We start from the raw sequence: 19,936 nt of genomic DNA, 5'->3' as shown, positions 1-19,936 counted from the left end.
CCTTTGGAGACTTATCTAGATGTGTATTGAACACCTTGAACCGCAAGGTGCTTCACAGAAGTTTGTAACGTTAAGCTGTGAAAATAAAAAGAAAAAAAAAAAAAAATCACATTTTTCACCACAAAAATCTTTTTTTTTAGCTCCAAACTTTGTATTTTCACAAGGGTAACAGGAAAAAATGGACCCCAAAATTTGTTGTGCAATTTCTCCTGAGTTCACAGATACCCCATATGTGGTCGAAAACTACTTTTGAGGCCCCTTTCACACATCCTGATATTTCCAGTACCGGAAAAACCGGTACCGGAGATATCAGTGTCAGTGTGTGTAATACGGGCGGCACACGGGTGGCAACAGAGTGCCGCATCAGTTCCACACGGAAGGCCGCTGTAAGCACTGTTCCCGGCGTTAGGTGGTGAACGCGGCTCTCATTCTCCCCTGCTCTTCCGGCAATCGGCACAAGCAGAGAATGAATGATGAGAAACCCGACGTGGGTTCCCACTATGTTTTTGAACCAACCTGACAAAACTCACAGGTGCGTGCTGCTATTCTCAGGCTGGTAAGGGGCCATGGATATGGGCTCCCTCCCATCCTAAAAACAGCAGCCCGCAGCTGCCCAGAAAAGGCGCATCTATTAGATGCGCCAATTCTGGAGCTTTGCCCAGCTCTTCCCACTTGCCCTGTAGCGGAGAGTGAAAATGGCAAACTGCCGTTGTAGTGACCAGTATATATTATGCCCAGCTCATGCTTCTGGAGACACGCACCTGTAAATTAGGTGGGCTCTCATCACTACTGAAATGCCAAAGATGTGGGCGCTAAATGTGGTTTAAGCACACTGTGGGGTTCAGAATGGATGGGGGGGCATTTGGATTTGAGAGCGGAAAATTTGCTGAATTTCTTTTGGCGGGTGAGGAGCCATTTCGCTTCTCCAGAGCCATTGTGCTACCAGTGATGTGGAAGCCCATATATTTCCATTAACAGATAAGAGACCTGAGTGGGGACGTGCTTTTTTGTGGATTGAGTTGAAGCTTTTATTGGGAACATTCCCCATACCATTTATGATCACATTTATTCGGTGCTATATGCTGATCACTTACTTTGGGGTTTCCAACTAAATCTCCGAGTGACGTGACAGTTGAAACCCCCAATGGATCCATTCACTATGATGAGGCAGCAGAGTTACTCTGGACTCCGTCTGGCCTCTTCAGCGGTGTCCTTTTCAGAGGTGCACAAAACTGCGGCCGACGGCACTTTTATGAAATACTAAAAAGACAGACAACGCCAGACCACAGGTCCTAAGGCATCCACAGTGATACCATCTTCCTCATTATAGGGAATCTTCAGCCAGGGGTTCCGTCTGAATCATGTATTTCATAGATTTACATGGAAACCCCGTTGTAAGCGCTCAGCGCAGAGCACAGGATAAGTGTGCGCCGAGCCTTACTGTGATCTTTGGGAGGCAGAATGAAAAAAAAATCAAAAGCATCTGAAGAATTTTTATTTAAGAGTTTTACTAATTTTTTTACGCTGTTCCTTGTGCAGTATAAGTGATTAGGCGACATTCTTTGGGTCGGTGTGATTACAGCAATAAGAGATTTACCATATTTTGCGGTTTACAGTGCTTAATTCAAAAACTGAAAAGTGGGGCGTGCAATGTTATTCGGCTCCTTTACTTTCAGTGCAGCAAACTCACTCCAGAAGTTCATTGTGGATCCCTGAATGATCCAATGTTGTCCTAAATGACTAATGATGATAAATATAATCCACCTGTATGTAATCAAGTCTCCGTATAAATACACCTGCTCTGTGATAGTTTCAGGGTTCTGTTTGAAGCACAGAGAGCATCATGAAGACCAAGGAACACAACAGGCAGGGCCGTGAAACTGTTGTGGAGAAGTTTAAAGCCGGATTTGGATACAAAATGATTTCTAAAACTTTAAACATCCCAAGGAGCACTGTGCAAGCGATCATATTGAAATGGAAGGAGTATTATACCACTGCAAATCTACCAAGACCCGGCCATCCCTCTAAACTTTCATCTCAAACAAGGAGAAGACTGATCATAGATGCAGCCAAGAGGCCCATGATCACTCTGGATGAACTGCAGAGATCTACAGCTGAGGTGAGACAGTCTGTCCATAGGACAACAATCAGTCCTACACTGCACAAATCTGGCATTTATGGAAGAGTGGCAAGAAGAAAGCCATTTCTCAAAGATATCCATAAAAAGTGTTGTTAAAAGTTTGCAACAAGCTACCTGGGAGGCACACCAAACATGTGGAAGAAGGTGCTCTGGTCAGATGAAACCAAAATCGAACCTTTTGGCAACAATGCTAAACGATATGTTTGGCGTAAAGGCAACACAGCTCATCACCCTGAACACACCATCCCCACTGTCAAACATGGTGGTGACAGCATCATGGTTTGGGCCTGCTTTTCTTCAGCAGGGACAGGGAAGATGGTTAAAATTGATGGGAAGATGGATGGAGCAAATACAGGACTATTCTTGAAGAAAACCTGTTGGAGTCTGCAAAAGACTTGAGACTGGGACTGAGATTTGCCTTCCAACAAGACAATGATCCCAAACATAAAGCAAAATCTACAATGGAATGGTTCACAAATAAACATATCCAGGTGTTAGAAATGGCCAAGTCAAAGTCCAGACCTGAATCCAATCGAGAATCTGTGGAAAGAGCTGAAAACTGCTGTTCACAAACGATCTCCATCAAACCTCACTGAGCTCGAGCTGTTTGCCGAGGAAGAATGGGCAAGAATTTCAGTCTCTCGAAGTACAAAACTGAGAGAGACATACCCCAAGCGACTTGCAGCTGTAATAGCAGCAAAAGGTGGAACAACAAAGTATTACCGTATATACTCACGTATAAGCCCAGATTTTCAAGTAATAGAGCAAGAAAAAGTCAAACCCATAAAAGGGAGCACCTCAATTGCATAAATATATATATATATATATATATATATATATATATATACCAAATATATGTGTAATACAAAATTTGAATTTTTATTATTCACCAAAAAAATACATACAGAGACAGAACAACACACATATAGTATAAAAACAATAAAAATTGCATCTACTCGCAAATAAGCCCAGATTTTCAGCCCATTTTTTTGCGCGAGTCATATACCAGGGGGTCGGCGGGGAGGGAGAGCGGGGTTGTCAGGTCATACTTACCTGTTATGAATGAGTCGCCGGAGGAGGAAAAAACAAAAATACAAGCTAAGTCCAGAAAACCAGAGAGGTTGGTAGCTAGCGGATTGCAGACCCCTGATCCTATTCACAACAACAGTAGCCGTGGGGTGTTCCTACGGTGGTCCTAGACACCTCGTTCACAGCCGGAGAGCTAAATAAACCTAAGGAAAGGGGAAATCCATACTGCCCCAGAGCAGACCCCATAGCAATAGACAGCCCCCAACATGTATTGACGGTGAAAACAGATGAAAACACAAACACAGACAGAAAGACAGGCTGAGCAAACGATGGGGCCCTCACTAACTAGATAGGACAGGAAAGAAAAGCAACTGTCTGAAATAACGCAAAAACCCTGCCAAACATAATGTCCAACACGTCTGATAGAAAAGGCCCTGAAGTCACTAGACTTCAAAATCACTATATCAGCACTCAGGTATATTCTGAAAACAGAGCAAAGAGATCAACTGATCAAAGACAAAAATGGAGTTCAGCCAGTCCCAACCAGGGCTGGCTGAACACAAGCACTAAGTAAACCAGACAAAATCTCATGGAAAAATAGCAGAGCAAAAACTTAGCTTTAGTAGACAGGACTAAACTGGAGGCCAGAGCTCAGAGCAGAGAGGATCACCAGCAACCCAGAAGGGCGTCGGCGGCCTTATATCCACTCAGAGATTCCGGATGTCCAATCACACTCCACCTGTTCAGGTGACAGGTTTTTCCCATCCAAATCAATTTCACTACCTCCTTTCACCAGCAGAGGGAGTTCATCGGACATCAAAGGTGAAGGAGAAAATGAGCTCATAACACATACCCCCCTCCTGGCGTTGTCTCTGCAGCCCCCATGGTTCTCCCGGTCTCAGGCGCCTTCCTTCAGTGGTCACATGGTACCGCTCATTAAAGTCATGAATATGCGCATATTTATGACTTTAATGAGCAATACCACGTGACCACTGAAGAAAGGTGCCTGAGACCGGGAGAAGTGGGGGGGCTGCAGAGACAGCGCCAGGTGGGGGTAAGTATAAGAAACATTCACCTGTCCCCGGTCTATCGCTGCGCGCTGCTCTGTCCTCTCCTCGGCCCCCTGTCTGTGATGTTCAGGTCAGAGGGCGCGGTGATGTAGTTAGTGCGCGTCACGCCCTCTGCCTTAACGTCACTGACAGGGGGACCCAGCAGACACAGCGGTGAGCAGCGATCGGTAAGTATCGCCAGTGCCAGGGTCCTGAGCCAGCGGTGACATCAGAACCTGTCAGCGCCTGCTCAGGAGACCGGCACTGGGCCCCCAGCGACGAGAGGTATGTAATTTTTCTTTTTTATTTGCAGCGGCAGCAGCAGCATATGGGGGCATAATTATGGAGCATCAATATATGGGGGCATAATTATGGAGCATCAATATATGGGGCATAATTATAGAGCAGCAATATATGGGGGCATAAACTATGGAGCAGCATATGGGGGCATAAACTATGGAGCAGCTTATGAGGGCATAATCTATTGAGCATCTTATGGGGGCATAATTTATGGAGCATCTTATGGGGCATAATCTATGGAGCATTTTATGGGGACATAATCTATGGAGCATAATCTATGGAATATCTTATGGGGCTATAACCTTTATGGGGCAGCAGATGGGGCATTTTTAACCTTTATGCAGCATTATATGTGGCGTATTTTGTATGGAGCATCGTATGGGGCCATCATGAACTGTATGGAGCATTATATGGGGTGTATTTTGTACGGTGCATTTTATGCGGCCATCATGGACTGTATGGAGCATTATATGGGGATCCTGATTCAATATGGATTTTCAAAAACATTTAACCTACTGATGTCCCAATTAATTTTACTTTTATTGGTATCTAATTTTTATTTTTGAAATTTACCAGTAGCTGCTGCATTTTCCACCCTAAGCTTATACGCGAGTCAATAAGTTTTCCCAGTTTTTTGTGGCAAATTTAGGGGAGGGTCGGCTTATACACGAGTATATACTGAGTTAAAGGGGCTGAATAATATTGCATGCGCCACTTTTCAGTTTTTGAATTTCCACAAAAATTTAAAATAACCAATAAATTTCGTTCAACTTCACAATTGTGTCCCACTTGTTGCTGATTCTTCACCAAAAATTTACATTTGGAAGTTTTTGGAAACAGAATGGAATAATAACACTTAATAAAATTTCGTTTTAAAAAATCTTACTATCGTTTGAACGAATTCATGTAAGCTTTGGAGTTTCTTATAGAGAATTTTACAGATACCTGCAGCTGAGAAATGCCATAATGTATATATTCCTGTTTCCTAGAAAAAGAATATCTCAATACCCATTGATAGGAACATTATCAACCCAGGGACCTATGGGGGCGATTTCCTCTCTCTACACCTTTTTATCGAATTCTAAAATTGCATCCACTCAGCTCCCTGTATAAAGTAAGTAGCGCCACTTGATACCTTCTATCACTGATGAACAGTGGAATGACGCCCTAGAGGCACATACAATGGCGTCACCAGCTGCAAACAACAAGTTAATCCAGTTGTATTTTCCTCACCAGTCCTATTTGACCCCAAGCAGACTCCATAAATTCGGTAGAAGGGCAACGGATGAATGCCATAGATGTGGGGAATCGGGGACGGACTTTTGGCACCTTATCTGGAGCTGTGGCAGTATACGTGGGTATTGAAGTGATGTCATGTATACATTGGAATGAATTTTGGGAATACCGATTGAATACACTCCTCAATTATGTCTCCTGGGTGTTGTGGATGAAGAGACTTGGGTTCATTATGAAAGAGTATTTCTTCGAGAGGCTCTATTTATGGTTAGGAAAGCAGTGGTGTTGAGGTGGATGGGAGGGAAATTCCCTTCGATCAATCAATGGAAGAAATTAGTGAATGACATAATCCCTTACGAGAACATATTGTATAAAAACAGAAAATGTCCCCAGAAGTCCCATAAGATTTGGGAAAGGTGGTGTGATTCTCCTTTGACGCACTTGGCTCCTAATGCTATAGTCTCTTCGATTTTGAGATATAATCCCTGATGTATATCACTTCTAGACCATGCAAGTTTTCATTTGTGTGAATTGTAGAATATATGTCTTTTATAACCTGACCTGGTATGAGCTCACAGCTCCTAAAATAGATCCTGTAAGCTAGAAGATGCAATGAATGGTATAATGTATTGTGAAGAATACTGTGTTGTACAGTTGTGGCCAAAAGTATTGACACCCCTGCAATTTTGTCAGATAATACTCAGTTTCTTCCTGAAAATGATTGCAAACACAAATTCTTTGGTATTATTATCTTCATTTAATTTGTCTTAAATGAAAAAACACAAAAAGAATTGTCCTAAAGCCAAATTGGATATAATTCCACACCAAACATAAAAGAGGGTGGACAAAAGTATTGGCACTGTTCGAAAAATCATGTGATGCTTCTCTAATTTGTGTTATTAACAGCACCTGTAACTTACCTGTCCATCTCCAAAGACCTGAATGTTCCTGTGTCTACCGTGAGCAGTGTCATCAAGAAGTTTAAAGCCCATGGCACTGTGGCTAACCTCCCTAGATGTGGATGGAAAAGAAAAATTGACAAGAGATTTCAACGCAAGATTGTGCGGATGTTGGATAAAGAACCTTGACTAACATCCAAACAAGTACAAGCTGCCCTGCAGTCCGAGGGTACAACAGCGTCAACCCGTACGATCCGTCAGCATCTGAATGAAAAGGGACTGTATGGTAGGAGACCCAGGAAGACCCCACTTCTTACCCCGAGACATAAAAAAGCCAGGCTGGAGTTTGCCAAAACTTACCTGAAAAAGCCTAAAACGTTGTGGAAGAATGTTCTCTGGTCAGATGAGACAAAAGTAGAGCTTTTTGGGCAAAGGCATCAACATAGTTTACAGGAGAAAAAAGAGGCATTCAAAGAAAAGAACACGGTCCCTACAGTCAAACATGGCAGAGGTTTCCTGGTGTTTTGGGGTTGCTTTGCTGCCTCTGGCACTGGACTGCTTGACCGTGTGCATGGCATATGATGTCTGAAGACTACCAACAAATTTTGCAGCATAATGTAGGGCCCAGTGTGAGAAAGCTGGGTCTCCCTCAGAGGTCATGGGTCTTCCAGCAGGACAATGACCCAAAACACACTTCAAAAAGCACTAGAAAATGGTTTGAGAGAAAGCACTGGAGACTTCTAAGGTGGCCAGCAATGAGTCCAGACCTGAATCCCATAGAACACCTGTGGAGAGATCAAAAAATGGCAGTTTGGAGAAGGCACCCTTCAAATATCAGGGACCTGGAGCAGTTTGCCAAAGAAGAATGGTCTAAAATTCCAGCAGAGCATTGTAAGAAACTCATTGATGGTTACCGGAAGCGGTTGGTCGCAGTTATTTTGGCTAAAGGTTGTGCAACCAAGTATTAGGTTGAGGGTGCCAATACTTTTGTCTGGCCTATTTTTGGAGATTTGCGTGAAGTGATCAATGTTTTGCTTTTTGCTTCATTCTCTTTTGTGTTTTTTGATTTAAGACAAATTAAATGAAGATAATAATACCAAAGAATTTGTGTTTGCAATCATTTTCAGGAAGAAACTGAGTATTATCTGACAGAATTGCAGGGGTGTCAATACTTTTGGCCACAACTGTATTTGTTTTGTTTCTTATTATTGAAATATGATATAGTTATGTCACTATGAATGATTCTGACTTTATACTGTAATGTTCTATGTTTGATATACTATGTTGTGGAATCCTTCAATAAAAAGTTTAAAAAAAAATTACATTTGGTAGCTATATGTTTGATGCATGATATGTGGGAAAAGGTTGAAAAGTTCCAAGGAGCCCAATACTTTCACAAGGCACTGTATAAGATGCACCCCAAATTTTGAGGAGAAACACTTTTTAATAAAATGATGGAGGGTCTTACAATCCATGCATCTTATTGCTTACTGGCGGTGGTAGCTGTGGTGAAGCGGGGTCCCAGGGCCGCTGCTGGCAGAGGCAGGAGTGGGACGATGCTGCGGACCCCAGACTGGGAGAAAAGGGTCTTCGGACGTGCCAAACTGCGGGTGCTCGGTGGTGCAGGCCGCGGTGGAGCAAGGTTGCAGTGTCCCAGGGTTGCTGCTGGCTGGGATGAGGGGGTGTACGGATTTGTGACATTGCGGGTGTTCGGTGGTGCTGGGGCTCTGCCGACATTTTGTGAAAGCCCGGAGCCCCAGCACTTCCATGATTTACTATGCGGTGGACTCCAGGAACATGGCTGCTGGGGGCAGCGCATGTGTAGATGGAGATCTTGGCGCTGAGAAAATTTTTATTTTTTTTCATAAAAATGTTGGTTTAGCCCCACACGTTTCATTTTCACAAGGGTAACAGGAGAAAATGGACCGCAAAAAATGTTGTGCAATTTCTCAAGTACACCAATACCCCATATGAGGTAGGAATCTACTGTTTGGGTACACTGCTGGGCTCCGAAAGGAAAGAGCGGTTTTGGAATGCAGAGTTTGATGTAATTCACAAGTGATCCCATTTTGGAAGCAACTCCTCTCAAAGAATGTATCTAGGGGCATAATTAAAATAGCAATACTTTTGGTTTTACTGATGTAGGAATTTATAACATGATGGTATGTGTTAGTTGTGCGGAGAACATTAGGCTAATAAAGAGTGTTGTGTTAACAGGGTAAAACCACATTTTTAAAATTCATGGATGTGTGGTACGCTATGAAGCAATCCTTAGTGCAAAGGACAGGTTTGGGGAACCTCAAATGGAAAATGTTGTCCTGATACAATAGTTACCATCAGTTTCAGAAGTACTGGGACTCTCACCTTCCTGACTGAGACGGCTAATTTTTAGGGGTTGGAGTTCATATGGAATCAATGCTGTAGGGGCTGCCTCGGTCATACAGCACCTTGCTGGGGGATCCGCTTCACTAGATGAGGAGGAAGAGAAAACAAGAGGGAGAAAAAAAAAAAAGAAAAGAAGGATTGTGGTATCTTTCTCATTGACTGAATCTTTGTCGGAAGCAAGGAATGTGTATGCCTCCTCTGCTAAAAAGCGTCTTCTTGATAACTGGACCATTTCTATTTCACTCTTCTAAACACTGTTGATGTGTGTCAGTGTATAAAGGGTACTGTTTATTCAATTTACTATTAAAAGTTGAGGAAAAAAATCTAAAAAATACATGCAGAAGAAAAAATAAGAAATTAGAAGAAAAAAATGAACAGAAAAATCACTGCACATTCACTTGACTAATGTCCTACCTTTAAACCTAATTAAATCAAAAGTAGGCTCAAGTGAAAAAAGGCACTTTGTTCAAGATGTGAAAACAAACCCCCCCCCCCCACACACACACACACAAAAGGTAAATGTGGGAGAAAAGGAAGAGATTCAAACCAAATTTATTAAAAATATTTTTTATTCCAGCGCTCGCCCCAGAAACATTAACATTTCTTAATCAACCAGTAACTAAAGAGGAGATATTCTGAAGGATCTCCCCTAAGGTAAATCTCCAGGCCCAGATGGGTTGACCTATTTGTATTATAAGACCTTTCTGGAAGAACTTACTCCTCATATGACTGAGATGTTTAATCCTTTTATGGGAGGTTCTCCCATTCCGGGCTCGATGTCCCAGTCTTATTTGGTCCTTATTCCTAAGTCTGGAAAGGATCCACTGGACTGTTCTAATTAGCGCCTAATAGCACTTAAATTCTGACCTAAAAATTTTTAAACATATTGTGGCCAACAGGCTCAATTCTTGGTTACCCTGGCTTTCTGACAAGGATCAGGCCGGTTTTGTCCCCTTTCGTTAGGGGGGTGACAATACCAGACGGGCAATAGATCTGATAGAGGTTTCTAACAGGGCAAATGTACAAATCCTTGTGTTGAGCATAAATGCAGAAAAAGCATTTGACTGACTAAAATTGGCCTTTTTTGTTTGAGACTGAAAGCATTTGGTATCTCAAGGGCTTTTCTGATGGGCTATCAGGGCGTTATATAGCTCCCCTTCAGCCTCCATTAAACTACCTTTTCATTCCCTCTCCCTCTTTAAGAATCTCGAATGGTGCACGACAGAGTTGCTCTCTATCGCCTTTACTATATGTCATGTCTATAGAACCTTTAGCTGCTATGATTCAACAAAATCCTAATATTTCAGAAGTTAAGGTCAGAAATAAGTTTTCAAAATACCATTGTTTGCGGATGATGTACTCTTGACCCTTACCAACTACACACTACATTACCTAATCTTATTGAGGTATTAAAATGTTATGGGGGATAAATTAAACACTTCTTCTAAAATGGAAGACATGCCGTTGAATGTTCATCCGGGTGTTTTGGATCCTTTAAAATTAAATTGCAAGTTTAGATGAAAAACTGACACTATCTAGTTTCTGGGAATTCACTTGTCCTTTTCATATAACACAATGTATTATTGCAATGTCCCGCCGTTATTTTGTGATTTGAGAAAATTATTGGATAAACGGAAGCCGCTCTCACTGTCTCTTACAGGCCGTATAGCCTCAATTAAGATGTCTTTACTCCCCAAGGTCTTATATTATTTTGAAACTCTACCAGTTAGGATCCCCATGTGGGAGCTGAAGTCTCTTCAAGCTTCTATAATGAAGTTCATCTGGAACGATAAGCGTCATCAGATCTCTAAGCGTGTTCTTATCTCTCATAAAACGCAAGGGGGTCTTTCCGTCCCTGATATTGTTGGGTATTATTAGGCGGCACATTTGCGTAGGATTTCTTCATGGTCCTCTATGAGGGTTTTTAACAAGTGGACGGAAATAGAGACGTTATGGCTAGCTCCTGTACATCCAAACTCCCTATTATGGTCAAGTAAGCCTGTTGGGGTTTCGGTTTAGGTATTGGGTCCCGTGCATTTTGGCTCGCTTGTAGGAAGAAGTATAATCTGGCCTCATGTTATTCACCAATGATAGCATTTATTTACCAGCCTCTGATACCAAATAGTGTGGATCCTGCAATGGTACGTCCGTGGATTTCGTCGGTTTTATTCAGATTTGCAGATTTGGTGGACGGGGATACGCTAGAGGTTCTTACGTTTGACGATATTAAATCTAGATTTTCTATATCTAATAGGGAGTTTTTTCAGTATATTCAGATTAAACATCTTGCTTTGTCGCTATATGGTTCTTCAAAGGTGTCCCTAACGTCTGACTTTGAGACGATTTGTAAGTCTACTTTCACATTAGCGTTTTTTAGCGCAGCGCTTCTTGTGCACTAGAAACGCATGCAATAAACGCATCATGCGTTTTGCATGCGTTTTTTAGGCGCATGCTTTTTAACCAGTTTCTAGCCATGTTAACTCTTAAAACGCATTCCCATAGACTGTAATGCATTATTTTGTCACATTCCGTACGCACGCATTTTTTTTACGCCGTTGGACGGACCCAAGAATGCAACAGGTTGCGTCTGGCGTGCATAGGCACACCTTTAAAAAACGCATGCACACGAAAACGCATACCATGTGCCCCCCCATTTTAAACATAGGTGCGCATGGAAGCGCACGATGCGCTGCACTAAAAACGCTAATGTGAAACCAGCCTAAGAGGTCCATCAACTAAGGGATTAATCTTGGACATATATAGGATCACAAATAGTCTCCGGGGGGGGGGGGGGGGTTGTCAGCAATAAAAACATGTGTGCATGAGTAGGTGGGAGTCTATCCTGGGGAGAGGGTTGTCAGCTCAATCCTGGCAACATATTTGGGGGAAGGCGGCTAAATCATCTATTTGTACTCTCTACAAGGAGAATCAATCTAAAATTTTGATGTTCTGGTATCACACTCCGGAGCTTCTCCACAGATTGAATCCATAGATCTTGAACCTCTGCTGGCGTGGTTTGGAGGTTGGCTTTCAATTTCACATCTTTAGGTCTTATCCAGAGATCAGGGGATATTGGGATGAAGTAAGAGTCTTAATTTATAGGGGGTTTTTTTGTGGAGGTTGATTTGTATCCGGGTATCCATCTCCTAAACATTTCTCCTGTGGGGATTGGGACAAACCCAGCTAAATTGCTGTTACACATCCTCACAGCAGCAAGGTGCTTGATAGCTTTTAATTGTAAGCAGATCTCACCCCCTCCCAACAACACTTGCTAAATAGAATTGATAATATCTGCAGGATGGAATATATGACAGCCTTGATGAAAACAGAAGTGGACAAATTTGATATGATTTGGACTCCCAGGGATTACTATTGGGCTCAGATTGGTGGTTAGGATCTTCTCCTCTTACTATTTTTGCTTGGTCTACGAGTCTTCACCTTCCTTTCCCTTAAATCTGTCTAATTCTTGTCCTCTTTTATATTGTGTTCTGTTAATTACAACTAGGTTACAGGATGGAGCTAATTTATGATGGAACCAATTTTTTCTTACTGACTTATTACTGAACTTGATTTTGAGTATACTATTTAATATTTAGGCTCATGTTACATTATGGGGAGAGTTTCACTATATTATTTCAGTGTAATATATTTTGTATTTAAAGCTGCTTTAAATAACTTTTCAACGTGTTGGTTTCCACATTGTGTTTTGACTTTATGTCCTGAATGTAAAACATATGGATCTTTTTATTTTGTTTACTTTTTTAACCAGGAAAAAAATTAAGAAAAATTTACAGTTAAAGAAAAAAAATTATTCAATATACAATCTTTATAAACATACTGTAAAAAAGCAAAATGCCTTAAAGGGACGCCAAGCAAATAGTGAGGGAAAATAATGTACTGAATCACAAGTGGGATAAGTAAAAGTTCCCCTATCTGTGTAACAAGGTGAATCAACCATGTAACACAGTGCTAAATAGAAATATAAATGCACCCAAGAACCCTCATATAGTGGCAATACCAATCAGAAGGTAAATTATATGGCATAAGACCAATGTAAGTAAAAAAAAAAGGATATGCCGTAATTACTTATGTTATTAACAATAAATAGCTAGGCAAAAAGGTAATTGCTATAACAGCCAGGATAATGTGATGCTGCCAGACAGTAATAAAAATTATTTGAAGATGGAAAGTTAGAAATAATTATTTACCTGTGTAATGTTGGCCATGAGAGATATGCTCGGCGTCCCCTAAAAGGGTATTAAACATGCAAACCAAGGGTGGTTTGCATGTTAAGGACCAGGACAATTTTTACAATTCTGACCACTGTCCCTTTATGAGGTAATAACTCTGGAAAGCTTCCATGGATCCCGGTGATTCTGACCTTGTTTACTCGTGACATATCATGATAGTGATAGTGGCAAAATTTCTTTGATATGACTTGCGCTCATTTGTGAAAAAAATAATGGAAATTTGGCGAACATTTTGAAAAAGAGAAATATGTCACACAAAATAGTTAATAAAGAACATTTCCCACATGTTTACTTTACATCAGCACAATTTTGGAACCAAAATTATTTTTTTTAGGAAGTTATAAGGGTTAAAAGTTGACCAGCGATTTCTAATTTTTACACCATTTTTTTTTAGTGACCACATCACATTTGAAGCCACTTTGAGGGTTCTCTATGGCTCAAGGTGCTCAAAACCACATTGAAAAAGCTTATTAACTGTTACGACTGTGACCGCGGCCCAGCTGACACCTCCACGTCGCCCGACCACGACGACGTGGGGCGAGCGTCCCAGGTGGGGATGGAATGTGGACCCACTGGACCACATAGAGTAACCTGGGCCTACCCAGACTAGGGAAGGGCAGTGAGCAGGGTCTGTGGCAGCTGAGCATGTGGACAAGGTGGCAGAACTATATGACACCGCACAATTTCAGGTATGAAGAGACAAAGTTTACTCAAACAGAAGCACAGTACATGAACGAAACATAATTATGCCAGGCTCCCGATTCCGCACATCAGGGAAAGGTACACGTCTTAGGATAACAGACGAAGGCATAAGGACATCACGGGTTGATGCAGTCCAGGGTCATCTGGCACAGGCATACTAGGATGGCCTCTCTCTCAGGCCTCAGGCGTAGCACAGGCTCAGCAGGAGAACATCAGACTCCGACCTCGGATAGACAGAAAACGATGGCAAGGGTCATTACGGGTTGATGCAGTCCAGCTTCATCTGGCACGGACATATCAGGATGGCCTCTCTCACAGATCTCAGGCATAGCACAGGCTCAGCAGGAGAACATCAGACACCGACCCAGGACAGACGTTATCACAGGGTAGACCCCAGGGACCTGGCGGAACATCGGGAGACAGGCAGAACAGGAACACCGGCATGACAGCACAGGTCATCAGCTGGATAGATCCAGGCAGAGCCGTCACCGGGAAACAAGGCTGGAGACTCCCCAGGAACACAAGCTGGACCACCAGGACCACGGACCAGACATCTGGACACAGGCTGGACAACCAGGACCACAGACCGGACATCGAGACACATCAGGACACAGGCTGGACATCAGAACATCGGACACAGGACATCAAGGCACCAGGCAGATATCAGGTCTCAGACAGGACATGTGGACATCAGGTCTCAGGCAGGACATCAGGACTCGGATCTCAGATAGAACAACAGAACACTGGCATCGGACTCAGGACATCTGGCAGCGATCGACAGGCTCCGGACATCAGGCTGCACTCATCAGGCTCCGGACCTCTGGCAGTGATCGACAGGCTCCGGACATAGGGCAGGGATGCATAGGATCCGGACATCTGGTGGAGGTGATCAGGCACAGCACATCTGGAAGTGGTCATCAGACTGTGGTCATCAGGCTCCGGACGAGAGGCCACGCTCATCGGGCTCAGGACATCTGGCAGCGACCTAAAAAGGAACCCAAGCGGTCTGGTGCAAGCCCCACTGGGTTGGACTGGAACCGGCCAGGGATTGCACCGAATAACAAGCTGAGCACAGAGTAGCAGAAACTCAGCGGACACACCAGACTCATACTTCCAAAATGAACCCAGGTTAGATCACAGAAAGTCAGTTAGCAAAGAGTTCAAGTCACTGGGCACAGGGTTCAAGACACAGAAGGACCACAGGAACATAACACAGAGGACTTTTTTTATTATTATTTAATATTTTTACAATTATTTAAATTTTCCTTTTTTTTTTAAATTTCATTCTTACTTTTACACTGTGTCCCACTATGGAACACTCATTTTGTGCAGGCTGATCGCTTATATGGCATGCAGATCTGAATGCCATATAAGTTGTCAGCGCTGCACTCTGTGCACACTGACCTCAGAGCCTTCCTGACATGCACTACGCATGACAGGAAGTCTCTCAGCTCTGGTAACCCGGATGTCGTCATGATGACATTGGGTTACCATGGGAGTGATCAGGACCCCGCGTCATGCCGCGGGGTCTCCGATCCAAAGGCAGAGGGGCTGTTACGCCCTCTGCTGGCTCCGCAATACTGCGATCATGTTTAATCGCAGTGTTCCAAGGGTTAAAGTGCCAGGAGCGACCGCATGAGCACGACTGATCGCGTATGACGTACTATTCCGTCCATGGACATTAAGTCCCAGGGCACATGGACAGAAGGTACGTCCAATGTCAGAAAGGAGTAAGAGAAAAAATATAGAAGATAAACAGAGAAGAAAAAATAAGAAGAAATTAGAAGAAAAAAAATGAACAGTAAAATCACTAGACTAATACCTGACCTAGGCTAGTTTCACACTAGCGTTTATGAGCGCAGCGACGGCCTGCGCACGGCCGCCGCTAAGCCCCGCCCCTGCCGCGCCCCCGCCGGTAGCTCCGCCCACCGGCGCATGACGCTGCATGCGCCCCCTATCTTTATCACAGGGGGCGCAGGCCGTGCGCAGTATGCGTTTGGCGGCGCATGCGCCTTTTTGACGGTGCGCCGACGCAACCAAACTGCAGCAGGTTGCGTTTGGCGCAGGTCGGAGCACCGTCAAAAGGACGCATGCGCCGCCAAACGCATACTGCGCACGGCCTGCGCCCCCTGTGATAAAGATAGGGGACGCAGGGCGCATGCAGCGTCATGCGCCGGTGGGCGGAGCTACCGGCGGGGGCGCGGCAGGGGCGGGGCTTAGCGGCGGCCGTGCGCAGGCCGTCGCTGCGCTCATAAACGCTAGTGTGAAACTAGCCTTATAAAGATGTTACTATTTTTTTTTCTACAAAATATATACCGCATTTTTCAGACTATAAGACGCACTTTTTCCCTCCAAAAAATTGGGAGGAAAATGGGGGGGTGTCTTATAGTCCGGAGGTACCTGCTGTGGCTGGTGGGAGTGGGGGAGCGGCAATGGCGGACAAGCGGGTCACGGGAGGAAGTTACGGCTGCTCCGGCTAACACCTGTACCTGCTGTTAAAGAGAAATAAATAAATCACTGCTCCCCATGCCCATAGTTCCTCCCACCTCTAAACACTGAAGCCGGCACCTAGAGGTGGGAGGGACTATGAGTGTGTGGAGCAGTGAATATTCATTTTTAATAACAGGCACACTGTTAGCTGAAGCAGCTAGCTCCTGCAGCGGCTGTGCGATCACAAGTGATCACCCAGCCGCTGGAGGCTGCCAGTGTGCCTGCTATTAAAGAGAACTGAACGTTCACTGCTCCACACACCCATAGTCCCTGGCGTGGAGAGCAGTGATTATTTCAGCAGCTGTCCTCGGCTGGTAAGCGGCACATGACGTCACTGCCATGCACTGCTTACAAGCATACATCAGTTGCTGGCATCAGAACAGGACGCAGAGAGGGAGTGCAGTGAAGGTAAGTAGAATGGTTTATATTTTTTATGTTTTCTGATGGGGTGCCATGTATACCAGGATAGGGATGAGACCATACATATCAGGAAGGTGATGAGGGGGATCATGGATACCAGGATGTGGGATATTAGTACAGAGTTGGGGGACATAGACCCTGCAGCAGTGTCAGCAGCATATTTCCCCCGCAAAACATTCCGTCATGACAATATTTTTTGGTTCAATTTTTTTTCCTACTTTCCTCCTCTAAAATCGGTGCATCTTATAGTCCGAAAAATATGATTATATATATATGTGGCAAACAATTAGCACAGATGCTAAATGCAAATGAACTTTAGCTCCGTCGATCAGAAATGAGTCACAAAGAACAGATAGCACAGTACAGCACAGGAGAAGATCAGAAGGAATAAAGCTCTAGGTGGAGCAGGATGACAGAGTGGCGAGCGGTATTTTTATCTAACTTTTTGGCTCAGAATGGTCAATCAATAACCAATCGGAGCCAAAAGTACTAAGAAACAGAGGTGGCAACACAATCACCCTATCCATTTAGCTTGGCATGAAGGGTGCTGTCTGAGATCGCACCAATCACCTCTTGCCACATTCAGAAAGAGCAGCCATCTTTACTCCAATTTGCAGGAACGCACTTCCTGCAGTGCCGAACACGTACAGTGCATGTCGTGAAGGGGTTAATGCTTTGGAATAAATGGTTACACATACAGGCAGACACTGACAGCAGACCAGGGGGATCTATGCTGTTAACCTAAGCACAGGATCCAACCGGCTTTTCTGCATCTTTGTAGGATGCTAGAAAGGGCAGGTGCAGATGATTGTAAAAAATAAAAAAAAACACTGATCACACTCCATAGTATGACCACAATGTGAGCACAGTGCGATCAAATTCTTTTAGATGAGAAGATGGAAAAGAAAAAAAAAAAAAAGGTCCCCCCTGTCTCCATTCGGAAATCGGACTGCACTAGATGTTTTCCATATACAGTCATGGCCAAAAGTTTAGAGAATGACACAAATATTATATTTTCACATGATCTGCTGCCCTCTGGTTTTTATGTGTGTTTGTCAGATGTTTTTATCACATACAGAAATATAATTGCAATCATATTATGAGTAACAAAAGGTTATATTGACAGTTAGAATGAGTTAATGCAGCAAGTCAATATTTGCAGTGTTGACCCTTCTTCTTCAGGATCTCAGCAATTCTCCCTGGCATGCTCTCAATCAACTTCTGGATTAAATCCTGACTGATAGCAGTCCATTCTTGCAAAATCAATGCTTTTATTTTGTCTGAATTTGAAGGTTTTTGTTTGTCCACCTGTCTCTTGATGATTGACCACAAGTTCTCAATGGGATTAAGATCTGGGGAGTTTCCAGGCCATGGTCCCAAAATCTCTATGTTTTGTTCCCTGAGCCATTTAGTTATCACCTTTGCTTTATGGCAAGGTGCTCCATCATGTTGAAAAAGGCATTGTTGATCGCCAAACTGCTCTTGGACGGTTGGGAGAAGTTGCTCTTGGAGGACATTCTGGTACCATTCTTTATTCATGGCTGTGTTTTTAGGCAAGACAGAGAGAGCCCATTCCCTTGGCTGAGAAGCCACCCCACACATGGTTTCAGGATGCTTGACAGTTGGCATGAGACAAGACTGGTGTAGCGCTCACCTGGTCTTCTCCGAATAAGCCGTTTTCCAGATGTCCCAAACAATCGAAAAGGGGATTCATCAGAGAAAATGACTTTACCCCAGTCCTCAGCAGTCCACTCCCTGTACCTCTTGCAGAATATCAGTCTGTCTATGATGTTTTTTCTGGAGAGAAGTGGCTTCTTTGCTGCCCTCCTTGAGACCAGGCCTTGCTCCAAGAGTCTCCGTCCTCACAGTGCGTGCAGATGCACTCACACCTGCCTGCTGCCATTCCTGAGCAAGCTCTGCACTGCTGGTAGCCCGATCCCGCAGCTGAAACACTTTTAAGAGACGGTCCTGGCGCTTGCTGGTCTTTCTTGGGCGCCCTGGAGCCTTTTTGGCAACAAGGGAACCTCTCTCCTTGAAGTTCTTGATGATGCGATAGATTGTTGACTGAGGTGCAATCTTTCTAGCTGCGATACTCTTCCCTGTTAGGCCATTTTTGTGCAGTGCAATGATGACTGCACGTGTTTCTTTAGCGATAACCATGGTTAACAGAAGAGAAACAATGATGCCAAGCACCAGCCTCCTTTTAAAGTGTCCAGTGGTGTCATTCTTACTTAATCATTACAGATTGATCTCCAGCCCTGTCCTCATCAACACCCACACCTGTGTTAATGGAGCAATCACTGAAACGATGTTAGCTGGTCCTTTTAAGGCAGGGCTGCAATGATGTTGAAATGTGTTTTGGGGGATAAAGTTAATTTTCTAGGCAAATATTGACTTTGCAAGTAATTGCTGTTAAGCTGATCACTCTTTATAACATTCTGGAGTATATGCAAATTGCCATTAGAAAAAATGAAGCAGTAGACTTTGTAAAAATTAATATTTGTGTCATTCTCTAAACTTTTGGCCATGACTGTACTTATTGACTTGCATGGCCGAGTGATTCAAATATCAGATCAAACTCAAGCACACGATTTTTTTTTACTCGGACAGTCTCTGACATGTGCAAAGCCCCATGCACCAACATTAGTCCGAGTGTGATCAGATGTTTTGTCAGACTGAGCTCGGACCAAAAATACACTTGCCTTCACCTGCCCTAAGTTACAGCAGCAGGCATAGTACTCTACTATAGATCAGGCAATGATTCATACAGAAGGATACTTACTTTCTCAAAGAAAAAAAGTCACGTCTTCTCTGGAGAAACCAACATGAAAATTTGGCTCTACATGAAGTAAAATGTCGCCGGGATCTTAAGGCACGATGACACATTAGTGGACATAGTGATATGACATAAAGAGAAATAGCTTCCTGCATACAGAATACTCATTATTGCCATTGTCATACAAGTGATCCGCAGAGGCTGGGAGATCTGACGGGATTTTCTGCTACTCTCCAGCTGGGTCCATCGTGCCATAGTGA

General features: G+C 43.5%; 1 protein-coding gene across 3 annotated transcripts in view; it reads right to left on the bottom strand.

Annotated features, from left to right (window-relative positions):
• The window catches only part of LOC141067703 (UTP--glucose-1-phosphate uridylyltransferase-like), a 247,900-nt gene that overhangs the window by 155,788 nt on the left and 72,176 nt on the right, over positions 1-19,936 (bottom strand). The window lies entirely within an intron of this gene.

The sequence above is a fragment of the Dendrobates tinctorius genome, unplaced genomic scaffold (assembly GCF_039654945.1).
Source record: "Dendrobates tinctorius isolate UK_male_01 unplaced genomic scaffold, ASM3965494v1 ptg000254l, whole genome shotgun sequence".
In the NCBI taxonomy this organism is placed as follows: Eukaryota; Metazoa; Chordata; class Amphibia; order Anura; family Dendrobatidae; genus Dendrobates; species Dendrobates tinctorius.
Note: the sequence above shows the minus strand (reverse complement) of the source record. Positions and strands in the feature narration are given on the sequence as shown.